Below are 15759 nucleotides of genomic sequence, written 5' to 3' on the forward strand. Positions count from 1 at the left end.
ACTGTTTCAGTTTTTAAATACGGATGCTTTATCACCATCTAGTCCTCTCTTCTCAAAACTAAATACTCTCTGAACCTCTAAGTCAGGCATGTCAAACTTGCTATGTCACGTGACGTCGCGTGACATATCGGAGCTTTTTCTCCATTGCTGGCAATGGGGTGGGTGCGGTTTTGGGATGATGCGTCCGGCCTGCGGGCCGGCAGTTTAACACCCCTGCTCTAAGTGGAATTTTTCTCCAATGGGATTTTCCCATGTATTTTACCAGGAAACATAGATAGGGCAGGCTAGAAAAGTCAGTGTCCTCCTAACCATACCCAAGCACTCCAAATTTGTTGGCAATGTCCATTTTGCTCTCCGAGTTCATGGTGACCTAACCCTAACCATAAGTAGAATTTTCCCCGAATGGGATTTTCTCATGTATTTTACCATGAAAGATAGATAGGCAGGCTAGAAAAGTCAATGCCTTTCTAACTATACCCAAGCACTTCAAATTTGTTGGCGATGTCCATTTTGCTTCCTGAGTTCATGGTGACATAACCCTAACCCTAAGCTCTCTTCATATGACTAAGTTTTCAATTCCAGGTCATTCTTGTTCCCTTTTTCTGAACCAGTTCCAATTTGTCTAAATCCTTCTTAAAGGGTGATACTCAGATCTGGACACAGTGTTTTAGATGGAGGCTGCTTAACGAAGAGTAAATTGGATTTATAAACTATAGTATAGTTAATGCAATTTAAAGCTGAAAATACCTTTTTTGCAAACACATTCCACTGCTGACTCACATTCAGTTTGCAATCACTTGTTAGTCTATTTTTTTTTCACAAGCACTCATTACAAAACAAAATACTCCCTGTCTTACATCCATTTCCTACACAAAGGCATTATTTCAAATTGTCAAATTTCATACTGATGTTCAAGCCATTAATCTATCAAGATTTGTTGGGAATTTTATCTCATTCTTCCAGATCTTTCTCTCTACTCATTCATTTATAAATCCATCTCACAAATTATGTGTCGCCTACAAATGCTTCCTTGACATCAAGATATATTACATCTACAGCATTCCTATAGTCTACTGAGTAACATATCTAATTAAAAAACAAGAACAAATAAGATAAGGTTAATGTGCAAGACTTATTTTTCAAATTCATGCTTACTTCAAGACAATACCATATAGATTTCAAACATTTACACAAGCATTTGTTCTTGGAAATCTTTCCAATAATAACTGATAGACTGATTTATAGGTGCAGGTTTCAAACCTGTGCATTCCTGGTCTAGCACATCTCAGTTTAGAATTCAAACCGGTTGCTGTGTGAATGCAACGTAACCTTTCATGTTATGTTTTCAGAACATACATGTTTTCAGAATTTTTCTCTCCTTACCACCTTTGTGCAAAAAAAAAAAAAAGCTTCAAGGTAAAACTAACTTTATTTCTTTTTGGCACTAGGGCAAGAAAGTTATATTGCTAACCATTCTGCCCCCCCCCCCGCTATTCCCTGTAGTCTCCTATTCAAGCTGTTATATTTGCCATTCAGACAAACACAGCTGTGATCGCTAATCAACAACTATCCATTTGTGTTTATTACGGCCTCTTCATTATATAAAGGTTTAAACTGGATCTGCATATATGTGAGGGGGGGAATACACCTCTTGCTTAGAGGAAGATCACAAATATACTGTAAAGCAATGCTATTTTGCAACATCCAATATGTCTGGTTCATCCTCTAAACAGCAGTGAAAAGAATTCTGTATCACATATAAGGTCAAAACTATCATCTGCCCTTCTTCTTCCTTGAATTTCAAAAGCATCCTGCTCTTAATGTGCCAGCTCAGGCTTTATATAATATTAAATTCCCAAGAAATGTACTTTCATGTTCTCAGCTGATTCTGTTGTCCAGATTAGGCGTTTTCATCAAAAGTTACTTAGCAGGCAGCCCAGTTCCACTCCAGGGAATTCAAACGCTGCTGCCTCGTTGTTCAAGGCCAACTAAACCATCCAGAATGCGTCAACTCAAGTTGCTAGAAGAGTTATGTTTGGCTTGAGACAGTTTTCAGTGAAGGGCAAAGAGGAAGAGGAGAGGAGAAAAGAGAAGCTGACACAGAGAAAAGGATTAAGAGAGAAAAAATATGGAAGACAATGAGAAAAATTATGAGGGAGGGAGGGAGGGAGGAAGGAGACAAGGGAGAAAAGAGAAGAGGGAAGGGGGAAGGAGAAAGGAGAGGAGAGAAGGGGACAGAGGGAAGGGGATGGGGAAGGAAGAAGGGAAAGGAAGGGCTATGAAGGAAGAACTATCTATTGAAGTATCTACTGTTAAAATGGAAAAGGAAAAGAGAGAGAAGGATAGGCACTACTAGTGAAAGGAAAAGAGAGAGAAGGATAGGCACTGCTAGTGAAAGGTGATATAAGCCACAATCTCTGTGAAATCTTTGCAAACAGTTGCTGAACAAAACAGAAAGAAGGATTGCATCAGATAGACAGCATTACTGAGAATCCTAGGAACTTTGGGGGGGGGGGAGGAAGAGGAGCTGGAAATAAACCAAAATTAGAGGATGAAAGTGAAAAACCTATTTAAACCTTCCCGTCTCCATCCCGAATTTTTCCTTAAATATATCACTGCTTAGTGTAGCATCAGACAGAACTTGGCTAAAATCTTCCTGCAGTGCCTGACCACCAGTTGCTTGTTTATGTTCAAAAGCCCTAGACAAGGAGTTTATCGGGCATGAAAAATGTCACCGATGACGCCCTAATTTGCATCCGAAAATTGATTTTTGTCACACTGGGATTTAGGACAACCTCTTTTGGAAACCAGCACCTCCACAAAACATAACCATCATTATTTGGCCACAAAAGCACGTTTGAGCTCCTTGTAAATTTCAGCTCTCCAAAGGACAAAGCTCAGCAGCTATTATTGATGGGCGGGCTGGAAGAGTTAGCTGGAGTAATATTTCTTGGTGATTTAATATTGACAGCCAAACTTTAGAAGTTTTCTCTGTTTTCTCACTCAGAAGCTGACAGCAATTTCACTGGGCCCAAAGTAAAATAAATAAAAATAACAAGATATTCCAGCTACTGATGTCACTGAATGTCACACTTCCTAGCGTAGAATGTTTTGGCAGCTTGCAAATCTCCTCCCAAAGAGAGGAGATATTTTATAGCCCCAGAAACCATTTCTACCTAAAATACCAATGGTATTTTGCACTTGTAGCTTGTGTGCCTTTAACAACACTATTTTTCATCTAAACTCTTGATACCACTTCCAGTTAATATTCAAAGAAAGGGTGAGAGAGAGAGAGGCCAACCAATGATTAAGGCTAATTAGATTTTGGTGCGTTTTCATAACCTTCTTCTGTAGCTATTTTATCTACTGAAAGGAATATTATGGACACTTCTGGTCCAAGAAGAACTGAGGAAGCTTCTTGGATAAGAATTGAAATGTCTTCAAGGAAAAAACAAAAAAACTTCCAGCTGCCTTTTGAAAAAACACCTTTGAGATTATTATCTACATACTTCTTCCTTTATTTTTAGGGAAGGAAATAGGGCTATAGACATCAAGAGTGAAAGCCATATTGAAAGATGTACAATTGCAGTCTTCTTCTTCTTCTTCTTCTTCTTCTTCTTCTTCTTCTTCTTCTTCTTCTTCTTCTTCTTCTTCTTCTTCTTCTTCTTCTTCTTCTTCTTCCTCCTCCTCCTCCTCCTCCTCCTCCTCCTCCTCCTCCTCCTCCTCCTTCTTCTTCTTCTTCTTCTTCTTCTTCTTCCAATATGTCAAGCCACATCGGAGCATTGGTCTATCTCAGTGTTTCTCAACCTCTGTTAAGATCTGTGGACTTCGACTCACAGAATTCCCCAGCCATCACAGCTATTCAGTTCAGTCTATATACTATTGGAAGCTACTTTGCACAGTTCCATTCTGCTAGTCCAGGGGTAGGCAACCTTGGCTCTTTTTTGACTCGTGGACTTCAACTCCCAGAATTCCTGAGCTAGCCATGCTGAGGGAAAAGGGAGAGGTTTCCAAGCTGAGCCATGCTGGCTCAGGAATTCTGGGAATTGAAGTCCACAAGTCATAAAAGAGCCAAAGTTGCCTACCCCTGTGCTAGTCCCATTTGGATCTGGAGTTGGCAACAAAGCCAAGAATATCCATGCAGAACAGTTGTTGTATCTCTGAGCTTCCTCAAAATAAAACAATAATTTAAAAAAAACAACCCAAGACTGTTCAAGTTCAATAGTGTTGATAGCATCATTCACAGATTGCTTGCCTTGACTCATTCTGGTTCTCACCTAAGGATCTTCTGTTGATAAGCATGCCATTTCTTGATTGATTTGTCTCTTACAGGTTCCTGTAATCTGTGAATGATGGACAGGTTTTCCACAGTTTTAAGTAACTGCCTCTTACGGAGGGGTCAAGATTAATAGCCTTCTTCTGCCATTGCAGGCTTTCAAAAAAGTCTTAATCAAGATACTTATTACATGTCATGATCATCTTGAAATGTTTTTCCAATTAATAAATGGCTCTCCAAACATAGTTTAATGTACCGTGTGCTGAGCAAATAATAATTACCAATAATAAATTGGACTGGATTAACCCAATACATTAAAACGTTATTGAGAGAGAGAGAGAGAGAGAGAGAGAGAGAGAGAGAGAGAGAGACGGAGGGAGGGAGAGAGGGAGGGAGGGAGAGAGGGAGAGAGGGAGACCTATTGCTTTGAAATGAAATGAAGGGAAAATATCATTCTGGCTAGATTCCCCCAAAATATTTCAACTGACAAAGTTGTTTTTGAAGAGTGCTTACTTTTTCTGACTCAGTGACTGTATGACAGACCAAGCTACAAACCATAGCTACACTTTAGCTAAGCAATTCGGATTGCACTTTTAGATTGGTGCATCATACAAACTCCAAAAACTGAGCTAATTGAGTAAAGCATGTCCCAAAGGTGCATTCTCAAAAGGCAACTGGACTTTGTGTTTCCTTGAAAACCATGTCACTCAAAAGCCTACATTCCAGGTGAATCTTAATTTCCCACACTTGCATGGAAGACGTAACCCTTGCTGGACATTCAAATTTGGCAAACTCAAGAGAAAATTCAGGGCATCTAATTCTTTATTGTCTCAAAGAGAATTATTCATGCTCCTCACTTACATAGTTCAGTGAGTCCCCCCCCCCTGCTTTAAAATTGCTAGTTCTTCTCTGATCTTTGCATGGCAAAGAAAAAGAGGTATACTTCTCAGAAAACGCTTTGATGGAGCTTATAATGAGTAAAGGAAAAGAACAGCTAAGAGAAAATGATGCCATCATATATATCATCCAGAACAGTGACAATCTGAAGAAGAAGAAGAAGAAGAAGAAGAAGAAGAAGAAGAAGAAGAAGAAGAAGAAGAAGAAGAAGAAGAAGAAGAAGAAGAAGAAGAAGAAGAAGAAAACAGAGCAGAATGATCATTGTCAGAGACAAAAGAACTAGAATTTATCCTTCTCATAATCTTTGTGGTATTGGGACACCACAGAAAAGACTAGGGATATAACAGTCTTACATCTATTCATGGAAGACCAAAAAGAAAAGAAAGATTTTTAATGTGAAAGTTAAATTGGGCCTTTTAAAAACTTTCAAATTTGGCAGAAGATTGTGTTGGTCTCAATGCCATGGTTCAAATGAAGTCCACACAATGTGAGAGATAAAACAAGCTCTGTGCCCACACATCCTGCATAGGATTTCCACCCAGCTCAAAGTCACATCAAAAAACATTTAGAGGCACAGGGGAAATGTTTTAAAGCTTGTTTGGTCTTCCTTTTATAGCTAATGTGGCCTTTACATGGGAGATTTCTGGTGAAAATCTCATTCCTGCTGGAAAAACAATGAAACTGCCTCCTGCCAGGGATCTAAGTGGAAGAATTAGAGAATGGATCACTCATCCTTTCTAATCTCCTCATTATGGCTTCCTTGTCATCCTAAATTATAGGTCTGTGAAGGTACCTGGTTTAATTGTCTTCTAAGTCACTGACATATTTTCTTCTTTGCTAAATGCCACAATAGAGAAATGAAGGCTATCTCCGTTATTCCTTTGCTATTTGGTTACATCATTGGCAGGGAATATTTTAATTAATTTGACAAAAAGGCCTTGAATCTTTTGCCTCTTACATTTATAAGACTGAATTCCTTCCTTTCCTTTCCTTTCCCTCTCTCTCCTTCTCTTCCCCTCCCTTTCCTTCCCCTCCCCTTTCCCTCCCCTCCCTTTCCTTCCTTCCCTCCCTCCCATTATCAACTTAAATCTGTATATAGCTAATCCTAAGTTCCACTTTCCCTTAAAGTTTATCAAAGGCAATAAATATTCTTAATTGGCAATTTCCTGAGTAGATGTAATGCTGTTTGTTTTTCTGATTCTCTTTTCTTTTGGGATATCCATCCATGCATGGTAGAAATGATACCTCAAGCAGGTACTGTATGCTGATTTTTCTGTTCATTCTGGATCTCTTGATGGTCTTTTCACGCCCTTCTACAACCTGGAACGTGTAGCGCTTCAGCAGCCAAAACTGCCTAAATCCAACTAAGTTTGCCAACCAAACATCTCCTCCACCTTCAGAACTCCAATAAGAGCTCTCTCTTCCTGCCAACTCATCGGCTTATTTTGAACTTCTTTTCTCAAAACGTCTTGCTTGAGAAACTCTCCTTGCTTCTGAAAACCTTATCTCTTTCATTCCCTTCTATTTTCCCAGCCTGAGCTTATCAGCTTTATGTAGAGCTTGTGTGTCAGGGGGATCACATGTTAAGAAGGCAGACAGTGCTTAGCTGTCTTATTTGAAACTTGATTCATTCCCTGGATCAGGATGCAAGCCATTGTTGTTTTTTTTTTAAGATGCATTTGATTTCTTAGCCATTTCCAATAAAACTAATTACATTTCATCTTATGAATGGAATATAAGGAACTGTACTCCCCAAATAACAACAACTAAACCCCATACTTAGATGGGCCCAGGAGAACAACTAAATTATTTCAGTTGAGTTTAACATTCAGTATAATTAATATGATTATTGGGGGTGAAGTGATAGATCTGACTTCAACCCAAATAATTGCTTCAAATTATTGTTGTGATTGAATAATCATGAGAAATATTTGGAAGTTTCAAATATAAACCAAATTTGGTGGCTTAATGACTCTTGGTGATGGCCCTGCAGTTTTCATGGCAAGATTTTAAGAAGTGATCTGCCATTGCTTCCTTCCTAAGACGGAGATAGAGGGACTGGCCCAATGTCACCTAGATGGCTTTGTGACCTATGGTGGAACTAGAACTCACAGTTTCCCAGGTTCTAGATACACCTAACAGATTCTTGTGTAATGGCTTGAGTGTTAAATCTTTTGAACATTAACTCTTAACATGTGGTCTTGATCCTTTGCACCTGACATTAATTAATCTAACCTAAAGCTCAGTACTAAATTGGAATCACATAAGGTTCAACAATATTCAAGAAGAGTTTGACTTGAACTTGTGGCAATGTAAGAAATCTAAGCTAATGACATATTTAACTCTACCCTTCAGCTCTACCTGCTCTTCTCCTACAGAGAATATGTGTATGTAGATCACACCAGTTAATAAAGTTAAATTATTGGGAAAAATGTTTTTGCAAATCCTGCTACATCATTTGGTGTTATGGAACAGTCAACCTCACTTTCCTTGACTTTTTATAAGCCCAATTTGAAGCTGTAGGCCTTTCTAGAATCTTCCTGCTGATTTTCCCAGACATTAATTGTTACAAGTGCATCCAATGTACATTGAGTGATATAATTTAAGTGGAATGAAAAGAGGGATATCCTTCTCCATCAAAGCATATGTTTCAGTGAATATTCAAATCTCATTTCTTCTGAAGGTTTTTTTTTTAAATTAAGCCTCTATAGATTTAGATCCCCCACTACTTACTTTAGAGACCTTTATTTAAATCAGATAAGGCTTTAAGGTTAAAAGGTAAAATGAAGTCCAATTAATTTGCGCCATTTATTATGCACTCCAAAACTCCATACATTTAATTGGAAGTAAAACCAATTAATTTGGTATCCACAAGGGTGTATAAGTTTATAGCCTTGCCTGCATAATATATGAACAATTTCCTCTGTGATTCAGAAACTTATCTCCTGCAAATAGTTCGATCGTTTTGTTAACACCATAGTTTGGCTCAACTTCTAAAATGAAAAATTCTATTATCGTATCACTGTGTGCGCAACTAATTTATGCACAGCATCAGAAATGTTTGATTTATGTTTGTTTCCGTCTTACCTTTAAAGAACCAGGTTTTTCTTTTCTGCCGACAATCAATACCTCTGCTGTATCTTTTGCCCAGGCTGACTGTGCACAGATGACTAAAGCTCTCTCAGCATCTGATAAATTTCTCAGAGCAACTAAAGCTCCATTGGGTTCCACCTTGAAGTCTGGGCTTGAAACTTCAAAGTTCAATTTGTGATTTTCTTGACAGTCATCAAATACCACTAAGGGGGAGGGAGAGAGAAAGAGAGAGAAAAACAAGGTCAAAAGTGTCCATGAAATATCATGTCATTGATAGCTAGCTAGTTGGCTTACATTAGAAGCCTTATTTGGAACATTACTGACCCAATACTTTTCAATTTTAATAATAATAGATCTTGCAAAAATTTATCAAAAGTGTTAGCACTGTATTGTGATGATGGAAGTAGTCAACAGTTAAGAGAGATTGTAAACAGTTCTCTAACAATGAACAAGGAAGGAAGGAAGGAAGGAAGGAAGGAAGGAAGGAAGGAAGGAAGGAAGGAAGGAAGGAAGGAAGGAAGGAAGGAAAGAAGGAAGGAAGATTGAACAACATTTTGTTGGAAAAGTCCACGGTTTCCATTGTATCAATTTTTTTCCGAATCTTGAATTTATCTTCTCAATATGCCAGCAGCTCTCCAACTACTAGATAGCATGCTAAAGTTGCAGATCATGGTATGCAAACCACAATGGTTGGTATCACACTAATATATAATATAATCTTCAATATTATTCTCTGTCTATCCAACCTGGTTCTGCATATCCATTACAATCTTGTTTTTAAACTATATAACCTTTTATCATTTAGCAGCAATGCCACAAAACTTGTTTCAATGTCAATTGTTGATTCAGAAAGAAAGGTTCACACATTATATCCACTCCAGAACAAAAGAAAAAGCTTTATGGCTTTATACAATATATGAATTCATCCCACCTTAAGTGCTTAAGAGCTATGAAAAGACAAAATGAAAAGCATCTTCCAAGCATGCATACAGATTGAAATTTATTCACCAAAACATTAACAGAAACTAGATTAAACATACTTGAATTATAGCAACTACTTTGTGAGTAGTTACTCCAGGTTTATAATGCGAGAAACAGCAGGCTTGAACAAAATGTTTTCAGTAAATAATTATGGAATAATTGGTTTGGGCCTGGCCTGGCCATCTAAAATCCTTAAGGCTAATAAAAGCAGTTTGGGGTAATAATTTTGCTTCATTTTAAGAACCAATTCTGTTGGTTTGATGGAAATTACTGTAGGATGATTGGTTTCACAATCAAAGCGCCTCCCTAAATATATGAATTTCCACACTTCAGCAGTGTGATAATTGTTATTGTGCAGACTACTGTAATTATATTCAGCATGGGCTTTTCTTTATGGAAAGCTGATCACATCTACAGCCTTGAGAATCATCTCTAATGGGCGGTTGAGTTTTCAGGGCTCATAGATGCAGAATTCATGAAAACACAACTTATGTGCATGACACCCACATGGAAATGAAGGATTCTCTAGTAGAGAATTTGCTGAGACCTTGTCAGCTTCAGGCAAGATGGAAAGATTCCGGTATAAAACCTGACGAATCAATGCTATTCAGCAATTTTAGACTGGGTTGATCTATCTTTTGAATGAATTCAGAGCAACATCCTACTTTTGATGGCAAACTCCATCCCAAAATCCATTAAGAAACTCCAGTCTATTTCTCATTTACTTGCGCTCAAGGGGTTTTGAACTTCAACTGTCCTCATTCTGAGACAGTCCAAGATGACATTTGCATCTTTCAGGGTCCTTGAGAATATTGTATGGATTCAGGTGGCAGGGGAGTATGGTTCTCAGAGTGTTAAACAAGCAAGATGGCACTTGACATGTGATGTTGACACAAAAATCTCAGGCTGTGAGGTCCTTGGTGCTCTCTGAACTTGGTTGTTTTCCTGCAGATGTTTTATTACCAAACTAGGTAACATCATCAGTACTAGAAGAGAGTGGGGTTTCCAAATTTCATTTTTATTTATTTATACTTTGTATTTCTTAACCACCCATTCCCTTCTAGCACTGATGATGTTGCCCAGTTTGGTAATGAAATGTCTGCAAGAAAACAATCAAGCTCAGAGAACAGCAAGGACCCCACAAATTCAACTCTGAGCTACAAACTATGTCTTCTATCAGTAAATATCATACTGTTAGAGATATGTTGCTGCTTTTAAGGCAATACCAATGAAATCTAAGGAAGAAGAGAGAGAATGTAATCAAAAATGAAGATTCAAGGTTGATGAGACTTTTGGCCTCTCACATTACTAAAACACAATAGAATAAATTTAATTGAAACTGGACACATATCTACTTTCTGAAATTTTGGGTGCTGGCAGTGATAGGACCTTTAATGGTCAGGTTCTTCAAAGGTAGTCAAGGAGATCAATTCACTATTATGGAGTACATAATGAGCCACAAATCCTAATCAAACATTAAATACAGTATGGATAATGGGGGGTCTTTACTGGAATACCGATTCTCCTTGCTGAAAATTCAGTTCATACACACACAGTTATCCCCCAGCTGTAGCCAGATCCAAATGTTTCAGTTCTGTATAAGCAAACTATTCATTTATTGACATCTATATGGTTCTTTGGAAAGTCATTTCTGCCAAGTGAACATCTTTATTGTGTTTAATATGCCGTATGGTGTAGAATGAGATCCAAAAAGCACGATGGAAAGCATGGAAGCTGTGCCAAATATTTCCTAATGGGAAAAAAAATTCAAGTAACCTATATTTCATGAAGCCTGCTGCTTAATACCTGCTTTGTTAGCATAAGACCTGGTGCCAGTCCTATCAATGAACTTCTGAAGTAAATATAACGCTTATCTCCCAGCAAATAATTTATGTGTTACCAATTTATTTACTCATTCCTGGAACACTGATGCAAAATCCAGCCCATGTAACCACATTTAAATGACACGACAATTGTTAAAATCCAACACACCTTGATTCCGTCAGCATGTCTATGGAGATTCTCAACCATCCAGGTCATCGTTGTACCAAAAGCGCTTTATCAAAAGGCAACTGAAACAGTTGGAACCGATGAATGTTTCTGGATGGATGAAGACTGTTGATGTCCAGAGGAAGCCATCACTTGACGAACTGCGTGTGATATCATGGCTTGCAGCTGATCAGCAAATGAAGGGTCTGGTGAAGGGCAAAGCCCTGCTGCCATTGGGGTAAATGTTGCTGTAGGTTCCATAGGTGGGCCCTGTGGAACAAGTTCCTCCCCAAAAGGGGTGGGCCTTCCTGACCAAAGGTCTGCAGACCTGCTCAGGCTCCTGCTCTGGGGACCATGCCTGTGTTGGGGCAAGAAGTTGTGAGTCAATGGTGGGAGCTGCAAGTGGGGGAAGTGGTGGTTTGTCCGCTTCCCCTACTACCAGCCTTTGTGCCCGAGAGAACTGCTTCTCCAAGGCACGATGTGCTCGGCTGGCCTGCTTTTCAGCTGACTTATTGGGCTTATTGCCGGGTTTAGACTTAGATTTGGCCTTTACCTTAGCTGTGGCTTCTTGGCAAGGGGACTTGCGCTTAAGTTGCCTGATCAACACAGAAGCCTGTGACTCAGTGTTGTCTGCCATGTTAATAAGAAAGATCCCAGTTAATCACTCAAAGCAATCTCGAACTGCAAAAGAACGCCAGTTGTCCACCGCGATGGGGCTGACTTGCACATGGATCAGCGTAGTCCAGTTCACTGGCTGAACCATATTCATGCCAAAAGTGTTAGGGTGCTTGTCAATGGGATTTGTATTTGTATTTAATTTTATTTATATGCCGCCCAATCCCAAATACAAATACAAACTGAAACAGTTGGAACCGATGAATGTTTCTGGATGGATGAAGACTGTTGATGTCCAGAGGAAGCCATCATGTTCCATTGAGTGACTAGATTTCACGTGTCTCACATAGTGGCGATGGTCAGGTTCTAGAGAGCAACCACTAGATCAGTGGTTCTCAATGTTTGTGTGACGGCGACCCCCATCACACAAACGTCCTGCGCATGCGTGGTGCCACGCGCATGTGTGGCGGCGCCCCATGCGCGACACGCATGCGCAGCGGCGCCCCATGCATGGCACGCATGCGCAGCGGCGCCCCATGCGTGGCACGCAGGTGCGGCACCGCCCCCATGCGCAGTGTGCATGCGCGGCACCGCCCCCATGCGTGGCGCGCATGCGCGGCGCCGCCCCCTGAGGGGAGAAAATGGTGGATCGCCTTCTTTGGCAACCACCAAAAAATGGTTGATCGACCCCAAATGGGGTCGCGACCCATAGGTTGAGAACCGCTGCACTAGATGCAGAGCGGCAGATTGGCTAAGGTGAAGGAGGTCTAAGTGGCAAAGGCCTGAGACAATGAATTGCTCGTAGGTGATAAGAGAGAGTTGAAAAGAGACTGCTAGGTTAAAACAATGGTGCTATGTGATTGGTTATCTGTGGATGCCTAGCCTAGTATCTACCTGTAATTTAGGGTCTATGTGGTCAAAATTCAGGTGCCTGTTATGGCCTAATAAACTTGTAGTGGTCTGTGGGCCTATGAAGGTTGAGGTTGCTGTCCAGCAAAACCACCCAAAATGGTGCCCGCAATAGTGAGGCAAGGGAGAACGGCTGTGATGAACTGTCCTTTGATGAGTCGAGAGACGCACTAGTCTCAGCCTCCTCCACACCGCCTAATTCTCAAGGGAATAGTCTCCCTGTTGTCCTACAAAGAACAGAGGTAGTGCTGGTGGAATGTTTTACTGTGCCACAAAATGGCAGCCATGCTGCCGGAATAGAGAAATTGGTGGAGGAGTGAGAATCTGAGGTGATTGGATCGCTTAGCCTCCGATCGTGCAGAAATGCGCTTGAAGGATTTTCGTCCCCTGTGTGACCAGTTCTTCCTCCCTTAGGTGGGAAACTGGCAAAAAAATGCTTCCTGGCTCACACTGAACAGCTGAGAGGTGTGTCGGCGGTAACGGCGCCTTCCAGCAGCAGCGGAGACTCCGTGGCCGAGAGACAGCCAGCAGAAAGCGATGTGACTATAAGGTAGGCTTTCTGTCCACAGCAGAGCTCGCTGTAAAACGGGCTAATTCTGGCCTGTCAGCTTGAATGAGGTCAAGCTTCAGCAAGTAGCTGATGGTTGAGCGGCTCCAAAATGGTGACCACGAATTGAGCTGAGGCCCTGACTGAGGGGAAAATGTCAGATGGCAAGCTGATTTTGAGATTGCAAGCTGAGCTCTTGCGAGTGGTAAACACCCCCCCCCCCCAATGACAGGCTGAGTTCCTCATCTAAGGAGAAAGTCTTAGCTAACCAGCTGAGCTACTAAGGGAGAAAAACCTCCCAAATAGCCATCTGAACTTTTGACAAAAAATAAAATAAAATCAAAAGACAGAGGACAGGGTCCCTTGTAGAGGGGATAATCAGAGGCTATGTAACCTCCAACCTTCCTGTCAAGGAGAATCCACTAATGGTAGAAAAAGGGAAATATTTCATCTACGTCAAACTTGCCAGAAGAAGGAATTTGGGAGTCAAAGTTATCACGACCTTATGGGCAAACATACTAAGTTGAAACTGGGAGGTCCCAGGCCAGGACGGGCATGACAACTTTGACAACTTAGTCTGATTGGGCAGGAGGACTGAGATAACCCATTGGTGGATTCTTCATCCATCATGCTGGAGAAGCAAAATGTCTTCAAGGGGAAAAAAAACAAAGAAAGTCCAGTTGCCTTTTGAAAAAGTACTTTTGGGACATTCTGTTAGCATGAAATCCATATATATATAGATATTCCCGTGAGGTTTTGGATTCCATCTCATGGAAGTGAAATATAAACTGTTTTCTATAAGCCATGATTAAAAACTACCCCAAATATTGGAGAGCTTTACTCTGAAACACAAAGTAGAGAACCAACATTATCTGACATTGAGAAATGACACTATTTTCTAAAGGAAAATTGTTTCCTTTCATTTGAAGAATATTTACCGTATGAAAAAAAAGTGTAATTACCTAATATTGTTTTTTTTAGCAAGATAAGAATAAACACTTGCTTATCCTCCAAATTCCATACTTCTGTGATGCAAACTTCTAGTTAAAAAATGTGCACCACAGTGGTATTAGAGGAACTTATCAGAAAACATTCAATAGTAAACCCACCATGCATTATATTAAGAAAATTGCTTGCAAATATAAACAAGACGGCATAAAAATGAATGTATTAGAAAATGCATATTAAAAGGTACAGTTGAAAATCCATCTTGTTAAACCATCTCCACTTCCTTGTTTTAAATTCACTTTTTTTGTGATGCCAAGAAAAACTCAGTTTAATTCCACAAATCTATCTGGGATTAAATATGAAGAATTGATTGATGGGGGTAGTTATTAAAACTTAAGGGTGAATTCAACTCCTGAGGAATAACTGCATAGCAACCAAGGGAGAAAATGGGATGTCCCTCAGTCAGAGCTGAAGAAGCTTCTTGGATGAGAAGCGAAACATCTTCAAAGAAAAATAAGAAAGTCTAGTTGCCTCTTGAAACATTTGGAATATCTGTTTTTCTCAAAATGGTTTCCACAAATGGTAATCACAGCAATGACATTTTTCCTCAGACTCACGGAAAATCTAAAGAAAAGATAGCGCCTTTAATAGCAGAAGAGGGCATTAAATCCATGTGAGGTCCAAAACATTTCTTCCAAATCATTTCTGCACGATCCTGATGTTCAAGATGGTGGCTGAGACCTCACAGTCAAATCCTGCACACTTTTTATAGGTGTCACACTCACAATACACCTCAAAATGCTCTAGGGTTTTGATTGTGTGGCTTTGGCCACCATCTTGGATTTTCACAGATATCTGTCTAATGTCTACGCAATTTCCATTCCTTTGTTTGCTTGCTTACTTTTATTTTAGTAACATTTCTCTAAGTCCCACATTCTGTGAAAATCCTAAATATTTTTTTCAGGTATTTGTACTGCAGGAGAAGATGGGGACCAGGGGCTATTACCTATGAGGAGAAGAGATGTAAAAGAAATTTGCAACATCCATAATGTCACGATCCATTGCTGCAATGGGATGCCGCCGATGGCAAAAATGAGTGGAATATATTGATTTTATTTTAGCCGCAAGAGTTTGTAGCAGTTCATGAACATTTGGGAAGTCTAGGAAAAATATCATTCAGAAGGAATTTTGAAAGGCTGCCTTGAAAACAAGGATGCTGGGGTTACATCATGCCTTCATTGTAAGAATAAAAAATAGGGTATCTGTCGCTATCTCTTTTTAGCGGTTTTTCTGTTCTGCCTAGATGCTTAATGTCTGAACTGGACTCAGGGAAAGGTATTTTTGGAAGATCTTGAAGCTTACAATAAAATGGAAAATGATATTTTGACAGACGCCATGCCAAGCTGCTTAAGATTTTATACACCTCTACAATTGAGACAACAAGCTTCCACAAATCAACAAAGTAACTCTGTTTGTACAGGACAAATTCAATGCTGAAAAAAGT

The sequence above is a fragment of the Crotalus tigris genome, unplaced genomic scaffold, assembly GCF_016545835.1.
Source record: "Crotalus tigris isolate CLP2741 ecotype Arizona unplaced genomic scaffold, ASM1654583v1 scf7180000018432.44079421565:4894166, whole genome shotgun sequence".
Lineage (NCBI taxonomy): Eukaryota > Metazoa > Chordata > Lepidosauria > Squamata > Viperidae > Crotalus > Crotalus tigris.